This window comes from Tachypleus tridentatus, chromosome 10 (genome assembly GCF_004210375.1).
Source record: "Tachypleus tridentatus isolate NWPU-2018 chromosome 10, ASM421037v1, whole genome shotgun sequence".
Lineage (NCBI taxonomy): Eukaryota > Metazoa > Arthropoda > Merostomata > Xiphosura > Limulidae > Tachypleus > Tachypleus tridentatus.
The window spans coordinates 105,759,413-105,786,218 of record NC_134834.1 but is presented as its reverse complement, the minus strand read 5'-3'; the positions used below and the strand labels follow the sequence as shown (position 1 = coordinate 105,786,218).

The following is a 26,806-nucleotide window of genomic DNA, read 5'->3' as shown; positions in this document are numbered from 1 at the left end:
TTTGTGTTAAAAAAAGGAAACTGTGTGTATTAGTCTCGTTGGCAAATACCATAAATTTAATACGTGTTAATATTTAATTGAATTCTAAATTAATATTAAAATTTCTAATTATTTGAAATAGTAATACGTTAACATAGGTAACATAATAAATCGGAGACTCGTCCAAAATAAATTATAATACGTAACACTACTTGCTATGAAACAACAGACTTATTGTTTTGACATCACAAAACATTCAATGTGAATCTATACTACATTCAACATATCCCGTGACACACAAAAATCGATATTTAAGCGTGTTCTTTCAATATTTACTCTTAAATTAAGAAATTACCTAATATACAATACTAAATATGAATTGTAATATACATTTGATACCAAATACTGACACAAATTAATCAAATAGTACCTCAATAATATTTTGAATGCAAGCCCTAAAACGCGTTGACATGGCTTTTGACCCATCGCGATAGCGATATATAGATATATAAAACTCCGTAGTTAATATATATATTATGATATATATATATCGATTTATCGCAGCTCCTACAAAAACGTCAGCATTTATTTTAAATGCTAATAAACCCATCCAAAGGTTTTCAGAAATCTCACAAAAGTGAAGTTTTTGTGATATGACTGGGTTCGAGCAAAACCTGGTATCGAAGTGTCCTTCAAGTGACATAATTAAGTGTCCTTCAAGTGACATAATTAAAATCCTACGAAACAACCTCAGTGAGACACTTTAAAATCACAAAATTCTCTACTATCAAGATCTCAGAGGAAACTAAGTACACTGGACTAAAATTATGTCAAGAAGTATGAAAACAAGAACAACACTATTTTTCAGGTCAAATCGTCTGTAATCATTAACGATATCCCGATTCTCCTAAGTGATTTAGGGCTATGTTGCTCCTATTCGTTCGTTTTAGTGTATAGTACATAAAAACGTTCGTCTCAAGCCTTCCTGTGTAGAACAGTTACGAATAAATCACAATACGGAGGAACACAAATGGCTTTTATAAAATATAACCATACTTTATACTGAAGTTCATTCATATAAAAATTACCGACATATAGAAAGAACTATGGAATGACAGCTGTATCTAACTTATTTTAAACTAGAAGTAATTTTAGTCAACTATCAAATTAAGGAACAACTGTAAATCAAATGAATTTGTGGGAGAAAAAACAGCACATTAAAATCATTTCCTGTTTACTATTTTTTCTCTCTGTCTAAGAAACGACAGGAGTTGTCAAGTTAACATGTAGATGCGTTGATTCAGATATGTACAGTGTCCATATGGAGATGTTAACAGTGCTACACTGGTCAATAGTATACTCTACTCACTAATATAAGATATATGTACTTTGGTGTGACGGGAATTCGAACCCGCAACCCTCGGATTACGAGTCAAGTGCCTCAACCACTTGGCCATGCTGGGCCCGCGTTTCTTTTAATTTCATGCATAAGTTATTTACTATACTTTATATTTTTAAACTTGTAATAAATTGCGCAATTGTTTACGTTGGATTTTTATTTATGATATTCAACCGTAACGAATACGTTTAAATTACGCTTCCTGAACTCTTTCATATTTTATTTTACGTTGCAAATTTTCACTTCATTACACATCTTTACAACGCTTGTAAAATCACGAGTAAACGAAAACAAAAATGGTAGTATCATATGGTACTTCTTTTAAGGTATGAACAGGAAGGACAGGAATTGCTAGATGATTTTCAAGATTTATAAGAGAAAATCATCATAATATTATCGTACTTTACTAAAATATTTTAATGTCAGTTTGCTTGAAAAATAGTCTTACCTAAAATGTTACGAGTAAACTGCGTACTCTTTAGAAAGCGTTGTTTTCTGATACCCTTCACTTCCCACGACCTCTCTTTCTTCTAAAGACAAATCAAGTAATTTGAAGGACGTAGAAGAACCATCTGGGGGATCTGTCATAAATCCAAGCTGGTCACGATTCATGTCTACAATAGGTGGAGATGAGGCCAAAGGAGCCACCTGGTGGCCACATATGCATACAGTAGGTGGAGGTGAAGATTGTCCCAAGGGATTGTAAGAATATATACACAAAGTATTGCTACAGTACATTTCAGTAGTATTTGGTGTAGATTGTACAGAAGTGTTACTGGACAGTGACAGCACATTTTCGGCCACCACATGGGGTTCTGCTATATTACTACTGTTAGAGTCACTCACGTGGGATTGTCTGACCAGTGTTCGGTTTAAATTTCCAACAGGAAAGTGACAGTTATCTTCAGATAGATTTCTCCTATGCTGGGGTGTGGGACTTATAAGACGAGGAACAGTTTCAATTGGACTAAGAGAACCTTTGTTCAACAATAATTTGTTGTCTTCAAGAACACCCAGAAACTTGATTGGTTGAGCGTGAGGTTTAGTTCCTGTTTTTGGACCAATTGCCTTCAGAGAATGTTTCACCAAGGAGCCACATTGAATATGAGTAAAAGTTTCCTCATTGTTCTCTTCTTCAGAGTTTTGTATAGATATCCTTTGTGTTGGTTCGGCTAGCAGTTTTTCCATTTCTTCTTTATGGACGCTGTCTCCTTTCTTCAAGATGGACTTTTTCTTAATTACCTCCGGGCTTGATTGATTGTTTCGAGAGACTGAGTTGATGTCCTTATTTCCGAAGAAATAACTTCTCCCAAAGGACCTCGCTGAATAAATTGGAAAACCGATAAAAACAGATACGTTATTTACTACAAATAATTATAGACGTTCTGTAAAACAATTCTAAAGTGTAAAAGTGCGAAATACAAATAATCTGCAGCTATAATGATTTTTCTTATGGATACGTGTGGAAAAATTACCACTCTTGTAAAGATTTAACAGACAGCGGACAGAGATCGGCCTTTTATATCGATTCGTGTTCCGTGTGAATTTGTTTGTGAACCAAAGGTTTAGAGATAGAAAGAAAGTGAAAGGGTAAAACGTGATCGTGGACGAGATTTTTAGGGTCGCTAAACATAAATTGTCATTGTATTTTACGTTACTAGTCCCAGTACCCCCTCTGGTACCACAGACGAGTGTCATAACATTTCTTTTTGAGATCAGACCCTCTTGGGAAGCCTTAGGAGTAACTGGAGTAAGTGGAGAAGCCAGATCGATAGATTGGATCTGTAAAACACGAGAAGGCTGAGAAATATCGGTATGTTATGCTTGACCTGGACATGAAAAATAGAAAGAAGTTCATGCGATATATACGAAAGTTTATTTCAAAGTTGTGTATGTAATTAGACACAAAACTGACATCAGCGTTTCAAGTGATTATCGTTGAACAACAAAATATATTGAAAAATAAAACTTCTCAGTTGTCAGAATTTCTATAGCAAAAATACGATTGAAAAATTGGGAAATGTTTCACATTTTGGTATAAAGTACTCAACTATTAATGAGCAGTGTTTGATACTAAATTTATTTTTCAACCAATGACACAGCAGAAATAAGAGATGCATATATAGTTAGTTTGTTAAAGGCTATCTGCTCTATTTACTCCGGGAAATCTAACCCTGGATATCAGTGTTGTAGGTTCATAGACTTGTCGCTCTCCCACCAGAGATGATTCAAGAGCAATATTCATTAAAGGAATACAGTCAATACATTAGTCTGGTCAACTAATGTGAAAGACGTTCAGCCTTAAATTCAATAGAGACGTAGTTAGAGTGTGATTGGACCAATTTAGTTGAAAACGTCATATATACTTTGTTTGTTTTAGAACTTTTGCGTAAAGTTACACAATAACCATGCGCGCATAGCCGTCATATAAATTTAAAATGATATGACAGAGGGAAGATAACTACTTAGCAGCAACCACTGCCAACTCTTGTGCTAATATTTTCTGGCTGAGTAGTGGATTTTTCCTCGCACTCTTGGCTCGGCCTAGACAGGTGTTTAGGGCATTGTACTTGCAATCTTAGGGTCACGGGATCGAATCCCCATCATTCCAAACATGCTCACCCTTTCAACAGTGGATGCATTATGTCTCGTTCAACCCCAAAAAGTTTTTATTTTCAATTTTTCCCTTTTCTTATTTTCATCTTTCGAGGCTCAGTTTGAATTGTGTTTTGAATTTCGCGCAAAGCTACTCGAGGGCTATCTGCGCTAGCCGTCCCTAATTTAACAGTGTAAGACTAGAGGGAAGGCAGCTAGTCATCACCACCCACCGCTAACTCTTGGGCTACTTTTTTACCAAGGAATAGTGGGATTGACCGTTACATTAGAACGCTTCCATGGCTGGGAAGGCGAGCATGTTTGGTGCGACCGGGATTCGAACCCGCGACCCTTGGATTACGAGTCGAACGCCTTAACGCACTTGGCCATGCCGGGCCATATTATGTTATAGGAAATTTTCATGCATTAGATGCATATGAGTCCAAAAATTTCATCAGTGGGTTGTGGAAGAGTAAAATATGTAATTTGTTATTGTAATAAAATCACTATTGTAATAAAATCACTATATCTATTGTAATAAAATCACTATATCTATTGTAATAAAATCACTATATCCATTATAATAAAATCTTTATACCTATTGTAATAAAATCACTATATCCATTATAATAAAATCTTTATACCTATTGTAATAAAATCACTATATCCATTATAATAAAATCTTTATACCTATTGTAATAAAATCACTATATACATTATAATAAAATCTTTATACCTATTGTAATAAAATCACTATATCCATTATAATAAAATCTTTATACCTATTATAATAAAATCACTATATCTATTATAATAAAATCTTTATACCTATTGTAATAAAATCACTATATCCATTATAATAAAATCTTTATACCTATTGTAATAAAATCACTATATCCATTATAATAAAATCTTTATACCTATTGTAATAAAATCACTATATCCATTATAATAAAATCTTTATACCTATTGTAATAAAATCACTATATCCATTATAATAAAATCTTTATACCTATTGTAATAAAATCACTATATCCATTATAATAAAATCTTTATACCTATCCAAGCTTACCCTTACCACACTGAAACACTCATATTTATCAGTGTTGTACTAATTACTTTATTTATTTCTGGCTCTAAAGACACAAGTTGGTAATACTGCCAGTTCTGGCGATCTGATTTAAAAAAAAAAAAAAGTTCAAATGACCCAATGCGTCCACTATGAGATTGAAATAGGTCTTCCCAAATTTAGTTTAGACTCAATCACGAAATCGGTCCTTACGTAAAATACATATTGTTTGGCAGTCCTTAGGTACAATACACATTGTTTCACAGTTCCTATGGCTATGTTATGCGAAATGCAGTTATTAAGTGGCATATATTGTCCTTTCTCAGGCTTAATGGTGTCAATAACCAGCACTTGGAACCACCGAAAGGAAATACTATTTATCCGCTTTCCGACGTTTAAATCATTTTTGGAGTTTGTACTTTTATCTCTTACCTTTACCAGAGGGTAACATTAACACACATATACACCCCTAATCACAAAACAGAAAATTCAGCAAATGGTCAAATCTGAAGAGAAAATGCTGATGTAGTCTTTCTGGACATGTGCAAAATGCATCCAAACAGCCTTACGTTTTTCAAAAGGTCACGTGAAACATGCGTATAGCTTATGACACCATAATATTGAAAGTAAAATCAGGTATATGTCTTAAGACCGGATGATGTTAGTTTATTTGGTTTCATTTATGATCTATAATTATGTTATATACCAAAAAAAACAAAAGACATCGGCACTGAAATATGGAGGCGTTTTCAACAACAATGTAAAGCTTGCATATTTTAAATACTTACATCAGTTTTTGTTATAACAGAAGTTAAATATAACAGAAACGGAAATGATATATAAACTTATAGAATTACAATATAAATAGCAGTGCGAAGGTTCGTGCCATTGAAAAAATAAATCAAAATTTGTTTTCAATCCAAACTACACCATTATCTGGAGTTCGTGAGAATGATAGTTCATAAGTTCCACTAGATAGATCTAGTGTTGGTGATGTATAGCGTCATTAAAACCCACGAACTTTAAAGTTAAAAAACGTACATCGATTTTTCCAAACTTTCAAGTACAATTGCTTTCTACTGGTTAAAACATGTTTAACTTTATGAATTTTTAAGTGTTTTCATTTTATTCAGCTCCACAATACTTGAAATTCGCTACTATGCTAAAAACATGACACAAGCATGACAACAGATAGCGTCAAGTTGTTCTGGTGTGTTTAACATAAAAACGGTAGTAGTCCTGATATAAAATCTGTTGCATAACCTGAACATTTGGCCTTGTTTATATTACCTTACCTCGGGAAGATAAAGGTGCTTTGATGCCAACTTTTGGTCTGTTACCAGCTGAAAGAAGCGAGTCCGTGGAGGACTGGAAACTTCGTTGTGGAGAATCCATTTCATCAAAACGAGTTCTAGATTTCAGACCTTGCAGGAAACGTGGCTTCTTTATAGGTGATATGGCACTGAAGGCATTTTGTGTGCCGTTTTGGGGCTGTTCAATAATCGTCCTTCCTGAAGATTCGTCGTAGCTTCCACTATCTTCAGACGAGTTGCTTTGGGTGAAGGCGACAGGGGTGTGAGATCCCGGAGGTTGATCTGGAACTTTCGGTGACTTTCGAGTCACAGGGGCTGACCCTATCTGCGAGGGGTATTCAAGAGGATTTACATACAAGTTGCTTCGTGCGAGAGTGGGGTCTTCAACAGTAAGGTTTGTCTTGCAATCAAAGGGTTGAGCATTACAGCTTTCATAGGTGTCTGAGCTCTCGAAGCTTCCCATATCCCATTTATTAATTGTCTTCATTTCAATGCTTATTTGAAAACCTTTAATACAGCAAAAATCCTGAGCAATAAATTCTTGAAGCTCCTGCAGAAATGTTCAGAATTTCAAAAAAAAAAAGATGTCACTTTATAAACTTATTACAATCATCTGTAATATTCAAAGAAACAATTTATTACAAAATGTTTTAGATAGTATTACTTAATAAAAACTTTTCTCTCAGTTTCATAACCTTTTATTAATCTTTGAGTGAAATGTTTTATTTTATTTTGCTTGAGGTTCAAGATACTATGTGGAATTTCTCTTTCGTTACAACCTTAGAGTAAAATACTATTGCTATTTGTATGTTTTGATAGAATTCAACAACAACTAAAATAACACAGTCGAATTCCATACTTCAGTAACTTAAGTCATTTTCGTTCCAGTTTTTTTTATCTTGCTGATCGTTGATTTACAAAACGTATCAGTTTCCCTATCCTGTTGAACACTGGATATGTTTTATAATACTTTTACTGTAATAGAAAGACAAAAGGAGCTGTAAGTCTACTTCTATGCGTTTTCTATTTTGATTATTTTGAAAAATAAAACCATTAACCACAAGCCAGCTAAAAAATAAGTTAAATGTTACAAAGAATTAGGTGCTTATCTTGAAAAATAAAACCATTAACCACAAGCCAGCAGAAAAATAAGTTAATGTTAAAAAGAATTAGGTGATTATTTTAAAAAATAAAACCATTAACCACAAGCCAGCTAAAAATAAGTTAAATGTTACAAAGAATTAGGTGCTTATCTTGAAAAATAAAACCATTAACCACAAGCCAGCAGAAAAATAAGTTAATGTTAAAAAGAATTAGGTGATTATTTTAAAAAATAAAACCATTAACCACAAGCCAGCTAAAAAATAAGTTAAATGTTACAAAGAATTAGGTGCTTATCTTGAAAAATAAAACCATTAACCACAAGCCAGCTAAAAATAAGTTAATGTTACAAAGAATTAGGTGATTATCTTGAAAAATAAAACCATTAACCACAAGCCAGCTAAAAAATAAGTTAATGTTACAAAGAATTAGGTGATTGTCTTGAAAAATAAAACCATTAACCACAAGCCAGCTAAAATATAAGTTAATGTTAGAAAGAATTAGGTGATTGTCTTGAAAAATAAAACCATTAACCACAAGCTAGCTAAAAATAAGTTAATGTTACAACGAATTAGGTGATTATCTTGAAAAATTCCTGGTTTGGTTGGAACAGACATGAATGAAAACAGTGAAAACAGACATTTGGATCTTCAGTAATATTTCCTTTCGTTTCATACCGAAACGGATTTCATTGTTTTTCCTATGATCGTACACAAACCCCTTATTCGTAATGCTTACATAGATTTCGCTCAACTCAGTTGAATTTAATGTCGTTACATGTTTCTTATTGCAGGAAGGGTCCAATTTCCCTATGAAAAGTGTTCGATATCTGCTCGATAAAATCTTCCTTTCTCATCTGGCTATTCAATTCCACTTATTGCCAAGTAAAAAAATATACAAAGTCTTCAAATGTTTCTCTAACAGCATATTTTAATTAATCAGCTGATATTTGAAGCCCACAATCTTATGGTCGACTCCTCGTTGTTAATTAATTAGCCAGAACTCTCTTTCTCTAAACACGTTTAACATCCCTTGACTTATTATACAAGATATGCATTCAATTGTATATATAATCAATGTTAACAAAACATATGCAAAGGTCTAACCAAAACATTCAACAAAACTTTGGTCTGAATTAAATAATGTTTATCTTACATGATAATGTTAAGTGGTTCCTGCAGAAGGAGCTAAGGAAGAGATTCTCATGATGGGCATTTTGTAGGAAGAAGGTATGAAAGAGAGATATGAATAGATTACTTTTAGTTTTATTTTACCTTTCTTAGTTATTTCAAGGCTATATTGTGGGTTGTAGTTGTTAGAGAGCGAGTGGAATCCTTCCATAGACTGAAACTTCAAATGTAACACTATTATAGTATGCGTCAACACAATATTGACAGTTATGAGCCTTAAACTGTTAGTTGGGTAACCTACTCATTGCCAATCTTTAAGGAACCACACACCCATATTTGTTGGTGGAGAGGAAGAGGCTGCTTTTAGGCTCCAGGAAAGAAAAACAGATACTTGTGGCACTGGTAATGAATGAAATGGTTTCATTTACGCATGAAACATGACAAACGTAAGAAAGTGAGACAGCAGTAACCACAGACTTACAACTCTAAAATACAGACTCCAATTCCTCGCGGTTGACAGAGCAGATAGTCTAATATGGCGTTGCTCTAACACAACCAACTAACCAATTAAAGTGAAACAACTACATTATCTGTTATGCTGTCACAACCTTTAAATAAACCTTTCAAGTGTTTTTAACTTCTCTGCCATTGTCCTTCGCCTCTGAAAGGCATGTTAGGTATTATGAGTGAAGCAGTTTGTTTGTCAAACAAAATGAATAATAATCACTCTTTCTAAACATTTACAACATATAACATTCAGACTTATGATCTGTTTTCAGACCAGTGTGTAAAGAATATAGTTATGTCCCCTCCCATTACTTGTTAAATCATTCCTGACCAGCAAATCAAAAACTTAAAACTTAGGGAAGCTCTCGGCCTATGTCTCAATGACTAAATTTTCGGGAAAACAATTAGCGTAACTACAAACGTGAGAAAAACGTGGATGGTAGTAATTCAATGTAAATTAGTTACTACCTGATAATCATGGTGTAAAACTGAAAGGATATGATCTGACAGCTAAAAAAAGAAAATACGAAAATGAGTCCAATCTATCAGTTCAGCTTGATACTTCCATCTGATACACTTTTCAATATACAATGATATTGGAACAACTTGAAGCGCCGATGGATATCCTCCGAGCCATATTCTAAAAGAAATGGAATTACTGACACAGAGCAATCCACCATTATCAATGATAAAGTTGATAATACGTTGAGGTTTTTCGTATAGTTGTTAAATCTGAATGAACAGTGTAGTTAATTAATACCACAACAGACGTTGTTTAATAAGGATAAGACGAATTTCCAAACCAATGTTAAAGACACGGATTGAAGTCAAGGTTATTGGCAAAATTCAATATCACTGATTAACATAAGCCGATAAACTATTTATTACCTATTTTCAACTGTTCGAAAAAAGATTTTAAAAAAAAATTTTCATCTTGAAAAAACAACAACAAAAGATTTTATCCAAACGTACTAATAATATCTACTTTCCAAAGGCCAAGGTTCAGAGGTCAACATAAGTATAAGTTCACAGTTGCGGCAACTTCATCCTTGTTTCACAGCTACACAAGGACTTTCTGCACTAGTCCTTCATGAGTTTGAACTGATAGAGACAAGGAAGGATAGCTACTGAGCACCACCGTCAACTCTTGGGTTATTCTTGTCTGATCAAATACTAGGATATTTGTGGCAACTGATTGCGGCCTGAAATCTCGGATTTTTATGGAAGTACATTAACCAGTAAGCAACGTCTAGTCCACGAATGTAGTTAATTATTTAGAAGTTATTATAATTTTGTTGTTACACAAGCTATCATCAACTTATTCGAACAGAATTTAATTATTCAAGATGTATTTGTGTGTGTGTGTGTGAAAAATATTATTGTTCGTAAGTCAAACGCTTATTAATATAAACTATTAGTATTAGATTTGAAACCCTCCTACAAATAATACTCAGTTTGCAAATTTCGTTTATAAATTTAACATACAAATAAAACAAGATACAATCAACTAAAAGTTAAAATGTATTCTATATAAAGAAAGAAGCAGTGTTCATACAAGAGTGGGGAGTCCTTTATCAAACGTAACCTCTATTTTCAAGTTTCAACTAAGAAATGACTTAGAGTTTGTGAAACTGAACTCCAAAATAATTAGAACCAAATAAAGGTACTTAAGCCCAAACCACATCTAAAAGTCTCATACAATTTATTAGTTGTGGTAGAGGGAGACAGAGAGATAAAAATACTATCATAGAAGAATCTACTTGTTTTTTTAATTACGCACAAAGCTACCTGCACTAGATGTCCCTAATTTAGCAGTAAAAGATTAGAGCGAAGACAGATACTTACCACCACCCGCCGTTAGCTCTTTGGATACTCTTTTAATAACGCATAGTGGAATTAACTGTAAATTATAACGCTGAAAGGGCGACCATATTCGGTGACGAGGATTCGAACCTGCGACCCACAGATTGCGAGTCGAGCACTCTAACCACCAGGATCGTGCTAGGCCTCCCTCATAAGGAACACTTTTGTTTCCTGGATTTCGTAAAGAGTTACGCGATGACTGTCTGCGCTAGCCGTTCCTAATTTTAGAGTGGTAAATTACAGGAAAGGCTGTTATACCACTCCACCCACAGCCAACCCTTGTACCTTTCTTTACCAATGAATAATGTGATTAACTGTTATATTATAATGTCCCTACGAAAGAATGGTCAAGTATTTTCAGTAACTAGATTCGATCCCTCGGCTTTCAGATTGTACGTCGGCTGTTCTATCCATCAGGTCGTACCCACAAGTATAGCATAAAATGTTTTCTAGAATGCAAGACTTTCCTATTTGTTATTATGAGCGTTTCATCCACATTTCCGCAGCAATGTATCAGTTTGTTTGTTTGTTTTTGAATTTCGCGCAAAGCTACACGAGGGCTATCTGCGCTAGCCGTCCATAATTTAGCAGTGTAAGACTAGAGGGAAGGCAGTTAGTCATCACCACCCACCGCCAACTCTTGGGCTACTCTTTTATCATCGAATAGTGGGATTGACCGTCATATTATAACGCCCCCACGGCTGAAAGGACGAGCATGTTTGGTGCGACGGAGATTTGATCACGCGACCCTCAGATTAGGAGTCGAACGCCTTAACGCGCTTGGCCATGCTGGGCTTAGCAATGTATCAGAGATACTGAATAATAAAACTTAAAAACAATCATTTATTAGGGATTTTGGAACATATGCCTGTAAATAGTGATAAAAGCATTTTTCTACGTTTCGGTAACCTTCAAAAATTGAAATTAAACATTATTCAAAATATATATTTATAACAAACCACTGGGAAAAAAAAAACGAGTTGTAGGAAATTGATAAGACTTGAAATTAAAATTGAACATTTTTAGGTATTCATTCAGTTACTTTATTTTTAATTTAGGTCGTCGCAAGTTTTTGTTTTATATTTTCTCTCACTCTTATATTACAAAGATTTGTTACAAATGGAGCTGAGAACAACAGTATGTACGTTTTCAAATCTTGAATTTAAGATGTCACAGATACAATGTTTTTAGTATTAGCTTAAAATTATACATTTCATTTGAGGTTCATAAGTTTAGGTCATTTTTCTTGTTTTGTTTTTAATTTCGCGCAAAGCTACTCGAGATCTATCTGCACTAGCCGTCCCTAATTTAATAGTGTAAGACTAGAGGGAAGGCACCTAGTCATCACCACCCACCGCTAACTTTTGAGCTACTCTTTCACCAACGAATAGTGGGATTGACCGTCACATTACAACGCCCCCACGGCTGAAAGGGCAAACAACTTTGGTGCGACCTTCACATTAGTGGTCGAACGTCTTAACCCACCTGGCCATGCCCGGCCTCATTTTTGTTCTTTTGGCTCTATAATATTATGGTTAGGCTTAGTTATTAATGTTGGACTTATATTGTTAGGCTTAATATTTTCCGTAACAATGTATTCATTTATTTATTCTCAGAACTGTACACCCATAGAATGGTCTAAATAAGAACAGTGAATGAAGCGTGTCTATCAAACACATACAAGAGTTTATGGAGGTTATTTGAATTTAGCGCCGAAACCAACATCGATTATTACACTAAAACAGTTAATTAAAAGTTGATTAAAATTAAAACACTTGTTAGTGATAATTGAAAGGATTGCATTAAACATGGTTGGTTTGTTAAAAAAATCTTGGATTTTATTTAAAATTATATATCTAAGGAATTTTAGGTGAGCCTGTTTCTTACAAACATTTGAACTTTAAGATGAATCATAGAGGGCGTTTTGATAAAAAATAAAGCATTTTACTTCAAAATGAGTAAAGTTTGAAAATAGTAGTTGCTTTTAAAAAGTCACATTCTATAAAAGAAATTTTTGTCATAAAACAAAAAGCACTTAGTTTTAATATATCACTTGCAATATGAGAGTTTGAATGTACACAAAATAGCTGGCGTATTTTTGAAAAGTAAATAAATTTTAAAATAAAAGTGATTGTTTCCAATCATTTTTACGCAGTTTCAAATCAGTTTTTTAACGTAATAATGAAATATTATCTTTGCTCATATTACATTAATAATAATTCAACGCTTTAATAAGTTAAAGTTGAAAATTATATTGATAATATCTACCGGCTACATAGCCAAGCGTGTTAAGGCGTTCCACTCGTAATCGGAAGGTCGCGGGTTCGAATACCAATCGCACCAAACATGCTCGCCCTTTCAGCCGTGGAGGCGTTATAATGTCACGATCAATCCCACTATTCGTTGGTAAAAGAGTAGTCCAAGCGTTGGCGGTGAGTGGTGATGACTAGCTGCCTCCCCTCTATTCTTACACTTCTAAATTAAGGACTAGCGCAGATAGCCCTCGAGTAGACTTGCGCGAAATTCATAACAAACAAATATGATGTCTACCGAAACTGGATAAGATGAAATCTGACAATTTTCCGACATTTCTCTTTCGTTTCATTAAGTCAAGTGAAAGACAGTGAAAAAAATGTTGTAGGGTCTGAAACATTTCCTTAAACTTTAGTAATACCGAAAATCACAGGCTACTTTATTTAGGAAGTTAGATAGTATCAATAATAATAAAGAATAATAATAATCGATTTACTCAGCTTTGGACCTTAATGCTTTAAGGTTGATAATAGAATAAAACTAGTTCTCTGAAAAATAGCGAACGAAATAAGTTGATACACTCTAAAACGAATACTCTGATGCAAGACTGAAACATATGCAGCATAACTCCTTTATAACACTTGTGAACTTAAAAAGACAGCTACCACCAATTGCGGACTTAAAATATTGAGATTACCATCTTCTTGTTGTTGAGACACAATGGATTTAACATTAATAATTCCTATGTTTAATGTCGGAAGTGAAGGGCCAAAGGATACACTAAGAGAAACTGTTTATTCATGCAAGTTTTATACAGTTTACATTTGCCATGCCCTTTGCTCCAATATGAGAAATCTGCGGTTGTAATAAAGGTGTGAAGTTAGAGTAAAAAGAAGATGTCAACCCTAGGAGAAAGCAGAGAGTTGTAGTGCATGTGCAAAGCATGCGATAATATGAAGGTCCTAGAATGGGAAGCTAGATGGCGACACTGTAGTCAGTGCAAGAAGTGAAGAGAAGAGAGAAACCAAGTGAAAATGGCAGGTTGAAAAAGTACCTTAATATTTGGTATGTTCGCCACCCTCTTCTGGTGTCCCGAGAGGGAGTGCACAACGAGCTCGAGCAACCTAAAAGACGACATCAAGATATTTAACACGTGACACGCTGAAAACAACATGGCGTTATCATAAATTCGTTCTTGACTGTATAGATAATAAGGATAACTGGTAATGTATTTTTTTCACACAAAAATAAACAGATTGAATCCTATAAATATTTTCTTTGTAATTTCGGCATATCTTTTTTTGGGAAAAGGGAATAATATAAAATGTTTTTAAATTTTATTAATTAATGACAATATAATAATTGGCAAACTGACTTCTAAGGAATAATATTTAAAGTTCAGTACCAGCAACTGTCTAAAAATAAAAATCACTTCACACATCCAAATTTAAAGCTATAATCAAAGATGAATTCCGAATGAAACATTTTGGAAATATGTATTTATGTACCATAAATATTAGTAGAAATTCCTATAATGGCCTTTTTTTTTCACTTGCACGTGGTGTATGTCGCATCGTTATCCGTAACTCTCGTGCTTTATTTCTTCCTATAATTTAATAGATATTGTAGTTTATTGTTAGAAATGCCACCAGGTAGACTTTCCAAACTACTGTCCTTGACACAAACGACATACCACAAACAACTTCACAGGAATGTTTTTGTTGTTCTTGAAAATACTACACGCTGCAGACGACAGCAGACTTCCAGTTCGATCAATAGCAGTGATTGGTTATGCCGTAAAATTTTAAAGATTGAACATCCAATAGCTGTTTTTCTCTGTAAAAACTGAATTACTATCTTGACAGTTCTCTTTCACTCGTCTTATCCTAGGCGTCGGTATCAAAACACAATCTTAATTAGTGAAAAGATACGTGTGTAATTTTAACTTTTTAAAAATACATTTTGATCAGTTTTTGTGTGGTTTACTTTTCTGATGCTAAACTGTAATCAAGATAAGGAACACCAGAGTTCAGTAATCGAATACTAATACTTCATATTTTTATGAATACGAAAACGAATACAGAAAGAAATGTTAGTTATTAATATAGGTTTATAGAGGAATCTATTCGTGAATACTTTATTGGGTAATATACAAAAATAATAAAACAGTAGACAGATACTATTTCTATAATTTTATTTTACGAAGAAAAAAATTTGAACAAATAATAACGTTTCATTACTTTTATATATCAACAACAAAGGGTTAGAACAATAATATATTTTTAAAAGAGGCTTATAGATGTTATAACTGTCCACTGTTCTTTATGAACAGTAGTCTATCAAATTTGTAGTCAGTGAAGAGATCAGATCTGAGAATTTTTCTCTGACGCAAAACAAACGGAGCAGAGGATGCTGGAACACTCAGCGTTTGATTAGTTGACATATTGCAGGAAGGTTTTTAAAAAATGGATCTTCCAATAATCTAAATGGTTATTTTCTTTAGGAGTACAAGGACCATGGAGGCAGATGTTGATATCTGTATTCTCTGAAGATAAGGTGGCTGGTTTCTTGGAGACAGCAAAGAAACTGGAGTTCACTTCTTTTGTGAGAGATTAGATTTAGAGTCCTCTTTTGGCTCCATGGCTGTAGGATTATTTGTTGAAGAAACTTTCTTGACTTCTTGCTGCTGGAGAATTTGATTGTATTCACAGAATATTGGTCTAGTTAAACACCAGTCCAGTTTAAGTCTGAGATCCAACACCATAACTAAACAGAATCCACTTCCTTGGTGATACTGAGTCAGTCGTATGTGAACAAGTTTCTTGGATGTAGAGACAAGACTGAAATTATATTTGGCCTTTATGCTGTCGATGTCACTCATTAGGCCAACAAAACCTGGCACTACATAATTGGTATAATCTGTGGCCCCTTCCAAAGGTGTCGGTATTGTCATGGAAACACAGTTTGATCGTGAAAAGTAAGTTTCGTTGTAGCAGTATCTAGATTGTCAAACTTCTCCTGAAGAATATTTAACAAAGACGTAATCAATATAATTTGTGAGTCACATCGTGTTGGTATTACCGACAACACGAGGACTATTAGCGCTAGCAAACCTTAATTTAGCAGTGTGAGATAAGAAGGAAGCTAGTCATCACCACTCACCGCTAACCCTTGGGCTACTCTTTTACCAACAAATAGTGAGATTGATCGTCACATTATAACGTCCCCACGACTGAAAGGGCGAGCATGTTTGGTGTGATGGGGATTCGAACCCGCGACCCTCGAATTGCAAGTCGAGTGCCTTAACCACCCGGCCATGCTGTGCCCTTTGGAAATTACTTTCATTAGTGGCCCAGCTTCTTTCATGCTCTTTTTAGCCACAAGCTGTAGTATGTGGGTAAAGTAAGGTTCATGTTCAGGAAGAAATTTGCATAAATGTTCTACTGATGTAAATTCATCCTAAAAGTTCATCTTGTGAGCCATTAGTTGTAGATGTCCTATCACTATCTCTCACATTAGGTTGTGTTTGCGGTTCAAGTTCAAGCAAGCAGAAAGCCTTGATTATGTCGGATTATTATTAGATGTCACATATGATACTTTGTTGTTGGTGTTAAAAGAGATTTATTATTTCTTCACATGCCGTCATGACTGACGATCTGCATTTTCCACTTAAGTGTAAAATAATCATCAACTCCAAGAAAGCTATGACATTAATGTTAGATACAATTTGGAGTAGAAAAATGACTTTTTGTTGGATTTCATCGAAATTGCTCGACTAACATTGTGGATAGATGCTTACAACTGGGAAGAACATACCATCTGTAAAACTTTTTACTCCACCAATGAGAAGTGTTGCATGTGCCGGCAGTAATATTAAAGTATGTCTTAGTGATGTATACCTGTATTTAGTTTACTCTGTACTGTACGCTGCTATTATACAGACTACTGCACCTGGGTGGAAGAACCAGAAATAGACTTCTGTAGCTCTGCTTCATGACGACACTAGAAGTACAAAACTGTATCACAGTTTATAATAAAAATAATAAAACACATAATAATAAATAAAGATGAAGAAATTAGTTTGAAACATTAGAAATTTAGTTTCACTATATAATATGGTTTATAATAATAAAAATTATACCATAGTACTAAATAAATAAAAATATATAGTTCAACACGCTTAAGAAATTTATTTTATCTATATTATGTTGTACAATGTTCATGTAATATAACAGTTCACATTAACAATAGTAATAATAATAAAAAGGCTTACCTCCAAATGCGTCAGTAGGTCAGAGGTGGTTTTCTTGAAATATCAGTGGTCAGTCTACTTGTAGTATTTACACTTTACCTTGATGTAACGAGATCTAACATTAGGAGTGCACGTACCACTGAACAGTAGGCATCTCAGATTCTATCAGGTGACTTTATTGGATTAATAACCATGTAATACAATAAATTTTAAAGTGGTTGGAGAGCACTGACATGATTTAACCCTCTCAAAACGGGCATCCTTTAGTCTCCCTGTCCTGATAGTTTTAGTAAGTTACATTCAAAATTTAGTTAAACTAGTTTTTGCTATAATAATCCATAGTTTAGTGGTACATAAGTTTAAGTTCTTAAATTATAAAAAGCAATATTTTAAAATAATCCTGAATTTCTCCTAGTGTGAGAAATGTGAAGTTTCTATCTATACATCTCCTCTTCTTTAATTCATTGGTCAACCTTCCAAGAAGTACGTTAAACGTAAGTTACTCATTATAATATTACTATCACTCAGGCAAAGCATAATTTCCATAGCCTTCAATTTTATTTTGTTACATGGCCATCAAACAGAAAATGAAGTCCCTCTTGCCATATCCACCTGTCACACCATTTCTTTCATGATTTGTCAATAGTTCTGTTACGTTCAATATTATTTATAATCAATAGAAAACCAGTATTGTTATCTATCAAATGCCGTACAATATTCTGTGGTTTTCTGTACAAAAAAGGGTAAATCTTCCCTTCCAATGCAAGCTTCGTTTCAACGATTAAGTTTTCGGTTGGAACGAGCTTGTACTTAAAGAGAAATTAATATGCTATTAATATAGTAACGATAATATAGAAATTTCACGAATACAAACGTTAACATTAAATATTAAAATATTCAATCATTCAGCGAATGCAAATTGTATGCTATTGAATTCGAAGAATACTTTTAATTTTCCCTACCAAACTATTCAAATACAAGTACAATACTCCCGAAACTGTATTGGAATACAAATACCCCATTTCTATTTAATATCGCGTCTGATTTCAGAGAAGACAAAATAAAAAGAAAATAAAATACTGTGCAAATGTTAGCACACTCCCATCTGCTTTATAAGGACATTTTCCCAAATTACTGTGCATCAAATTGCTTGTATTTATAAAGTTTTGTTACGTACAAAATCCCTGTTAATATGAGAGCCACACACACACATACAGATGTGAATAAATATACAGTCAGTGTTTCAATTAATCCTTGATTCCAGCTGGGATCCCTTGTGTATTTTATATAAAACAACAACAATAGTGACTTCCCTCAATTGTGTGTTGTCAGTTCACTGTATATCAAATGCTGACAGTAACGAGCACAGACCTACAAATATTAAATATGATACATGAACCCATCAGAAATGAATAGTATACAAACGAGTTAATAATTTATTTATCACAACTACAAGGATTATTCGTAAGAATTCCTGAGAAACTAGGTTATTATTCGACTCCCTTAAGAATAAAGTCTTTCACATCAGAAACTGAAAACGTAACTTTTATTTAGAAGGTCTGAAACAATCACAGTTTTCGTATTGCATGTGAGATAAATACATGGTTCCCGTTAAAATATTATAAACCAATTAAAATACCATGGCTTTAATAAAATTTGTCTTTTTTGTTCGATTATTATTGAAATCTAACCGTATTTTAGTGATTACGTTAATATATTTATTACTTAACGGTGTGTTAATTCCAATAATGTATGTAATGTTCAGCTTCTGTGTTTTCCAATGATTTTTATGTGGAGTTTTTTTTTTATTCTGTAATTTCAATGGCATCTATCATTTTAATTCGTTTCTAATTTCAGTGAATGTATTTTGATATTCATTAAGGTTTCGAACGTTGATGAATTATTTGGATGATTAACAAAGTCTTTCATTTGTACCAATTTCATATAATATACCATTATTATATTTTATTATTCTCTAAATGTGCCAATATTTACTGCAGTTTACTTGAACCAGGTGGACATAAAGACGTGGTATGCTCAGGTTAAGTGGTTTCTGCAAGAAGTGTTAGACAGGCCTATTTTATAACAGGAAGATTAGCAGAATAAGTTATTAAGCCACTATGAGTTTTACTAAATTCATTTTGAATAAGGAAGAGACTGAACGCAAGTATACAAATATAAGATGAAAAATCTTCATTTCAACCTAAAAATACAAGCAGAATAACATGTGTATAGGGCAAAGGACAGCACCTTCACTAAAATATTCTCTCTCGAAATTATTCTAAAAACGTATTAGATTGTTTATCAAGAATTAGTTAGATATATTTATTAAATTTTAGGAGAGTACTCCTCTTTACAACAAAAATAACTTTACTGACCAAACACATGACTTGAACTTGAGAGAAAGCCAAGTAAGAGATCATAATATTATATACCAAATTATATGAGCCACTGAAATATAATGAAGGTCGTAACCTTGACATACCACATGTCAAAGTTCTTACAAAAAGTGTACTTTTACAGCTATATTCCACCCCAGACAGATGAGATATTATCTCCGAGAGTATAACAAAGAAGAAAATCAGCTAGAAAACAACCAACAATATTGGTTTTCTGTACCGCATGGTATGCAAAAACGGCTTAGACTCAGAATAAACTGAAACTTTGAAAAATATCTGAGTTACAATGGGAAGATATCTGCATTCCCCACTTTTCACTTCTCCTTTGTTTTGGACATGTCTTCAAGCCAGTAATTAAACTAACTTTAGATTAACTTTAGATTCGCAACGTGATCAAGAAGTGTATTACCTTCGCTAACCCATGTAAAAACACATAATACACACGACACGCTCCTTTAACAACGATAATCAAGAAACCCCCTTGAATTGAAAATCAAACTCAACAATAGTTAAAAGACATAAAATTCCCTTTGAATGAACGTAAAGAATGTGCAATACTATATCAATCATATGATAAATAAGTTGTAAACACAAAAATCTGTGTGTCTATATGTTTGTCTAATTGTTCATTATCTAACTACTCCCAGGTCGCTAGACCAATACTTAAACAAAAATTATGGAATGGTAGTTTGGAACAAGGAAGATGTTAAAGGTGTACATGTTGCTTAAGCCAAAGTTGGTAAACTTGTTGTGGCGTAAACCATAAACAGACACAAAATATGTGAGTTAACTCTGATATTTGTGTCAAAATGTTTCTGTTGTAGTATATGAAGCTCGTTCTTATACGAGCAATGAAGATTTATCTTTCTTGCAAGTTAACTAAATTCATAGATGGCGCCACGTCATAAGAGCAAAAACAAAACAAAAAATATTAAATAATGGGGTGGAAAGGGTTTTAAACCCCCATCAACATGCCCTTTGTTATAAACTATCATTCCATAAGCTTTTGTTGAGATTGGTCCAAACGAGTTAGAAGTAACTTAATAAGGAACAGACACACAAATTTTTTGTACTTGATATAAAACAGATAAAACACGTTTTAACATATACCACCTGGCATCAAGATAATAGAAAACTAAAATAATATAACCTTTCGAAAGAAAATAAGTACAATTTGTTTGGAGTTGATAACAAAGTTACACAACTGGCTATCTGTGCTTTGCCCACCACGGGTATAGAAAGCCGATTTATAACAATGCAAGTCCGCAGACGATCCGCTGTGCCACTCACTGGGAAGCATAAAATAATACCATACAAAATCTTATTTTATAGCATAAAATATTTCAGATTTTATAAGTACTAGACATAAGAAAAGAAAACATACAAAAATTTATAACGGTAAAACAAAAGGAAACATTATGTTAGATATAAAATAGCTCTTTAATAATATCTGACAAAAATGCTCATACAAAAGAAACTCAATGACTGCAAGATATACATCATTTCAAAACAGTTCCTTTTACAATAAGTGTAAGTATACCTGTACAAATCATGGCGATTTGAAAAGAAGAAAATAGGTTTTACATAAGTAAATACGATGAATTATTTACACGACTAGAATTTTAATCTAATAAAGATAAAAAAATAAATGTTTTCGTGAACGCTTAAGTGGTAATGTACTTGTATAGAGCAGTTGGTAAGAATTACACCATTATAAAAAAAGAAAAACCTTCTAAAATTTAATACAATGATAAAAGTTGCGTTATGTGCATATTTACACAACCAAAATACAAAACAAAACAACTTTTTAACACAAATCTTGATCAAAATGAAGGAAATAAAAAATAAAAATACGTCTGAACACTCACAATAACTGTAGAACTCCTGTGTGGGGGTCAAATTAGAATTCATGGTTTGATATCTCGATGGTAAATTCCTGAAGAATATGTGGCTAAGCTATGAAACAGTTAATACATTTACAGATGAACAAATTATATTGGTATAGATTGTCTGATTCACTGTAACGTTTTGCTACTCTATACACAAGTTAAAAAGTAGTTCCATCACCAAATTTAAATACACTCATTTGATCTTTATTTTCACCATTTATGTAAAAAGGTACTTAATTCGGGCAATATTGTATTCATCCAATCATCTCATAATACGTGACTATTTATTCGTAAACATCTTGTGTTGCAAACATTCTTAAATGCCACCAGTTCCCCAGTATTTACAAGTTAAGCCTAGTAAACCACACCACAAAAGTCATTTCTTCTAAATCAGGGTAAGACTATTTCTGTAGTTAGCATCGCCAAGGGCCATCAAGGGCGCTGAAAAAGAATTGGAACATGCTCTCCTCGAATAGTTTTTGGAATGATGCTGTGTACATATATAAGTGATTGAAGGGACAGTTAACGTTTGATTAAGTATTCCAATGTGATTTGATACGTTTCATAGACATTTTTATCACTCTCATGGGCCCCTTGGTGGGCCTGCCTGTGGTTTGTTAGCTCCCTAGAGTTACGAATACTGTAATCACCACACCGTTACTACTCATGACATATTGCGGCTTTCAAACCTGGAGGTTTAAGCATACATACTAAGAGACTGGAAACGTAACTCAAAATAGCCAAAAGGTTTTAAGAATTTTATCTTAAATAGTAAAACGAAGGTTTATAATTTTGAGGTTGGATGAATTCCAACTTGCCAGAAGTTCAATTCAATATGAACGTAATTTGTAAGATGTAACTGCCTAGCTACAACCACGTGTTTCTACAAACTACCTTTACAAACAGAATACTAAAATTCATGACTTTCATAAGTCACATATATATATGGGCCTCACATAAACCCATAACTTATTTCACCCACAAAAATATATCCCAGTATTTCTCTGTCCTCCAGGTTTCATTGGGTATCTAATTTTTCAATAGCAGTAATCATGTTACCCTGTACCATTCCTGCTGGACGACAACCAACATGGCTTCCCTTCCAACCTAGCCTCATACCCTTCCCAACCATTTGATTATCACATGGATGAAGCCTGATTCCGATTAAAAGAAATGAGGATGAAGCTTGTAAAACTGGTTCACATGAGCTGACTTGGTTTAGCTGATGCCAATTTAAGCCCATTAATATTTATACTCTCTCTCTCCTAAGGGGTCCTCCGCTGGTACGGCGGTAATTCTACGGATTTACAACGCTGAAATCAGGGGCTCGATTCCCCTTGGTGGAAATCAGCAGATAGCCTGTTGTGGCTTTGCTGTAAGAAAAACACACACAAAAAAATCTCTTCAAACAGAGTTTTTCTAGTTACAAGATTTTGGTGCAACTTTTAAAGCTTTTACCACGCACGTGTTACTTTCCATCTCTCTATAGTACATTGATAACTTGTATTTTGATGACTTACTACCAAAACAACATTAAGATAATATTCATTTGTGTGCTTTTCAAAATATTTCAATTAGCATGACTGAAAATACTACGTTACAATGAAGTGGAACACTGACTTCACCATCTTTAAATTTGTTATAATATCAAAGTTCCTGTTCATTCATTTAACTCACTACTGAGAATTTAACTCCCATGAATATTTCAATTTGTTATAATTGAAATATCTTGCAGTACTTTGTATGGAAGACATAAGTTAAAACTGTGTTCTTATCTGCAGTACTTTGTACGGAAGACATAAGTTAAAACTGTGTTCTTATCTGCAGTACTTTGTACGGAAGACATAAGTTAAAACTGTGTTCTTATCTGCAGTACTTTGTATGGAAGACATAAGTTAAAACTGTGTTCTCTCTTGCTGTGACATGAGAGTATTTTCTGCTCTTGACTCCACCATGAAATTTCATTATCCACTAAATATTTTATTGTAAAAATTGAAATATTCTCTTAGAAGCAGTAATGAAAATAACAAGTATTTTGAAATATCTTTCAGTAACTACATTTATCTTTAAATCATAAGAGCTTAATATTTCATATCAATTTTGTCTCCATGGACATGTTGTGTTATTTGTGTAACTGGACCATTTGAGTTATAAAACACTCATGAATTACGTTATTTGATGTGTATGCATGTAAGGCCACATACATATATATTTATAATTTGAAGAGAATATTAATACTATTATTTCAGTAAAATACAACAAAATCAAAAGGTAGGAATATAAACATCTGGATAATGTTAGTTTATTGTAACCACAAACAAGCCGAAATAAAAAATACAAAACGCTGCATCAGTTGAAAGGATCCCAAGGTACGGGCTAAAATGTGTGATATAGAATGAACCCTAGGTTTTGGAGGTGACTGTGGAAGTAGGACCCACACTGCGGTGGGGATACACTGCCTATCAGTCTTAACCTTTATTCGCTAGTCTCACAAAAACTAAATTGATGAAATAAAATAATTTAAAATTAAAGGAATAGAAATTAGGAACAGGAGAGTGAGATGCGGGTGTTCACAACGTCCCACATCTATATCACTCTTCACTGTCTGCAGACAGTTGTGGGAAGGTGAATCCTCTCCAAAGTAAAGAAGAAGAAGAAAAAATAAAAATAGGGTACTACCAAATGGTAACCAAATTACGAGGGTAATTAAGTTAAATAAACTTACCTATTGAAGCTAGCATTCCAGCCCCCATTATGGTAGAAAGTCAATAATTTGTAGCCCAGTAAACAAATTACACTGGTCTGAAGGATTCCGACTTCCATACATTAAGTCTACTGTAATTATCAATTTCATACTCTAAACAAATCTTTATATGCGGTAGGATGTACATCCGCATAAAGTAGTGTCGAGTTGTTTAATGATCTTATTTACAACTAAAAATAGTTGTTAGAAATTTTTAGTAAAATTTAGTGAATATTTATTTCTTTATATTTATTTAACACCTTCTTATATTTATTACAGAATATCTTAATAATTTTATTTAAAGTTTCTTTATTAACTCCATTTAATGTTAATTTTTGTATCACTATTTCATCATTACTAACAAAATTTATTATAATTTATTATAAATATTACAAAATCTGAATAATTTGAAGTTATAATGCTTATAACATATAAGGGTATGGTACATTACTGTTAAAAAAGGGTAAACCATATATAGAAAGGCAAAATATTTTCTTTTATCAAGAATATTAATATTAATATCCTTACCAATTATTTTAATTTATAAATCTAAATAATGTGCTTCTATATTGGATATAGAAGCATTTTCAATTTCTAAATCTGCCGTGCCAACATGGTTTTGTTAACAACACTTGATAACCTAAAATTTGTAGGGAATTGGTATAGGCCTTTCACGGCTGTAGCCTTTAAATCATAGGAGATAAATATGTTTAGCCTCACTCAAAGAGACCTACGAGGACACCAGTACACTTTATGCCCCGAGACTCTTGCTCAATGCCTGGTTGAAATGTCCTAAATGTTGGGGTGTAATGTTGTAGGCATACTCAGGAACTTCAATCTATGGAAAAGTAGACAATTCCAGGTCCATAGCAGCATGACCCTATGTGTCTTCATAATCCATAGTTGCATTAGCAAGATACCTCTCAGATGAAAGAGGTTTATGACGTCCCATGTTTCACTGTTTTCATCAGTTAACGGTTCTTGCTGGTATGATAGCTCATCTTGGCAGGCTTTATCCTCTAGTCTTTCTTCCTCCATTATCATTGCTTTCCTCACACTGAGATAAATCATCAGGGTGAATGTGATAAGCTATTCCTGGTGCAGTTTGTTTCCTGAGTATGTAGCAGCAACGAGAAGCCATTGAACTTTGTATCACAAGCAAAAGACTAATATCCAAGATGCAGCTTCTTCAGGACCCAACACTTGATACCATCTGGCCTAATGTCCAAGAGGCAGCTTCTTCAAGACCCAACACTTGATACCATCTGGCCTAATGTCCAAGATGCAGCTTCTTCAAGATTCAACACTTGATACCATCTGCCTTAAACGACCAAATCTTCCTCTTAATCATGAGTACTTCAACTTGTATAAAAATAGAATCCTCTTAAAATTCAACGACACTAGGATGGGAGTATTGTTTGTTTTTTTAATTTCGTACAAAGCTACTCGAGGGCTATCTGCGCTAGCCGTTCCTAATTTAGCAGTGTAAGACTAGAGGGAAGGCAGCTAGTCATCACCACCCACCGCCAACTATTGGGCTACTCTTTTACCAACGAAAAGTGGGATTGACCGTCACATTATAACGCTCCCACGGCTGAAAGGGCGAGCACGTTTGGTGCGACCGGGATTCGAACCCGCGACCCTCGGATTACAAGTCGAACGCCTAAACACACTGGGCCATGCTGGTCCGGGATAATGTATACTTTAGAAGAAAACTCAATAATAATATCCTGCACTCATGGCACCATATTTCTTCCTCCTACCTACTCAGTAGTATTCTGAGATCAACTGATTTCCACAAAAAGAGTTAAGTAGGCCTGCGTTACAACTGAAGAAATCAGGAAGATAAATCACGAAATGGTATTGAATGTATTTGAAGCTTACTGTATTTGAGAAAGAAAGAAACTGGAAACAAACGTATTTGTGCAAAAACACGATAAACAATACTGAAATTCAAACTCAAATTTTGTACAGGACAGAGGGTAGAAGTTATTAAAATATATATTAAGATTTAGTGAATTTTATTTATAAAATTTAGTAAGTGATCTCCATTTCGAGAAAGGATTCTAATCTCATTAGATGGCTTGAGCTAACAAATCTTACTACCATATACTAAATTACATATTTTTAGGAAGCATGCACTACCTATGTAACTGTTGGTCAAGCCCACTGAAACATAAGGAAGGTCATAAACTCCACATATCACCTGACCTTCCATTGGAAAACCTTATTGTCGGACTTCATGGAAATGGTGCAGCTTTAAAGTTATGACATCCCAACTACCCATGAATAGACGAGGTGCGTTTTTTTTTCA

General features: G+C 33.7%; 1 pseudogene across 1 annotated transcript in view; it reads right to left on the bottom strand.

The window, feature by feature from the left end:
• LOC143230031 (uncharacterized) overlaps positions 1–26,806 on the bottom strand; it is a 131,846-nt pseudogene that overhangs the window by 14,570 nt on the left and 90,470 nt on the right. The window contains exons 5-7 of the transcript XR_013016196.1: positions 14,264–14,333; positions 6,338–6,905; positions 1,827–2,700 (exon numbers count right to left, since the gene is read on the bottom strand). The product of XR_013016196.1 is annotated as an uncharacterized LOC143230031 (transcript). The remainder of the gene's footprint in view (positions 1–1,826; positions 2,701–6,337; positions 6,906–14,263; positions 14,334–26,806) is intronic.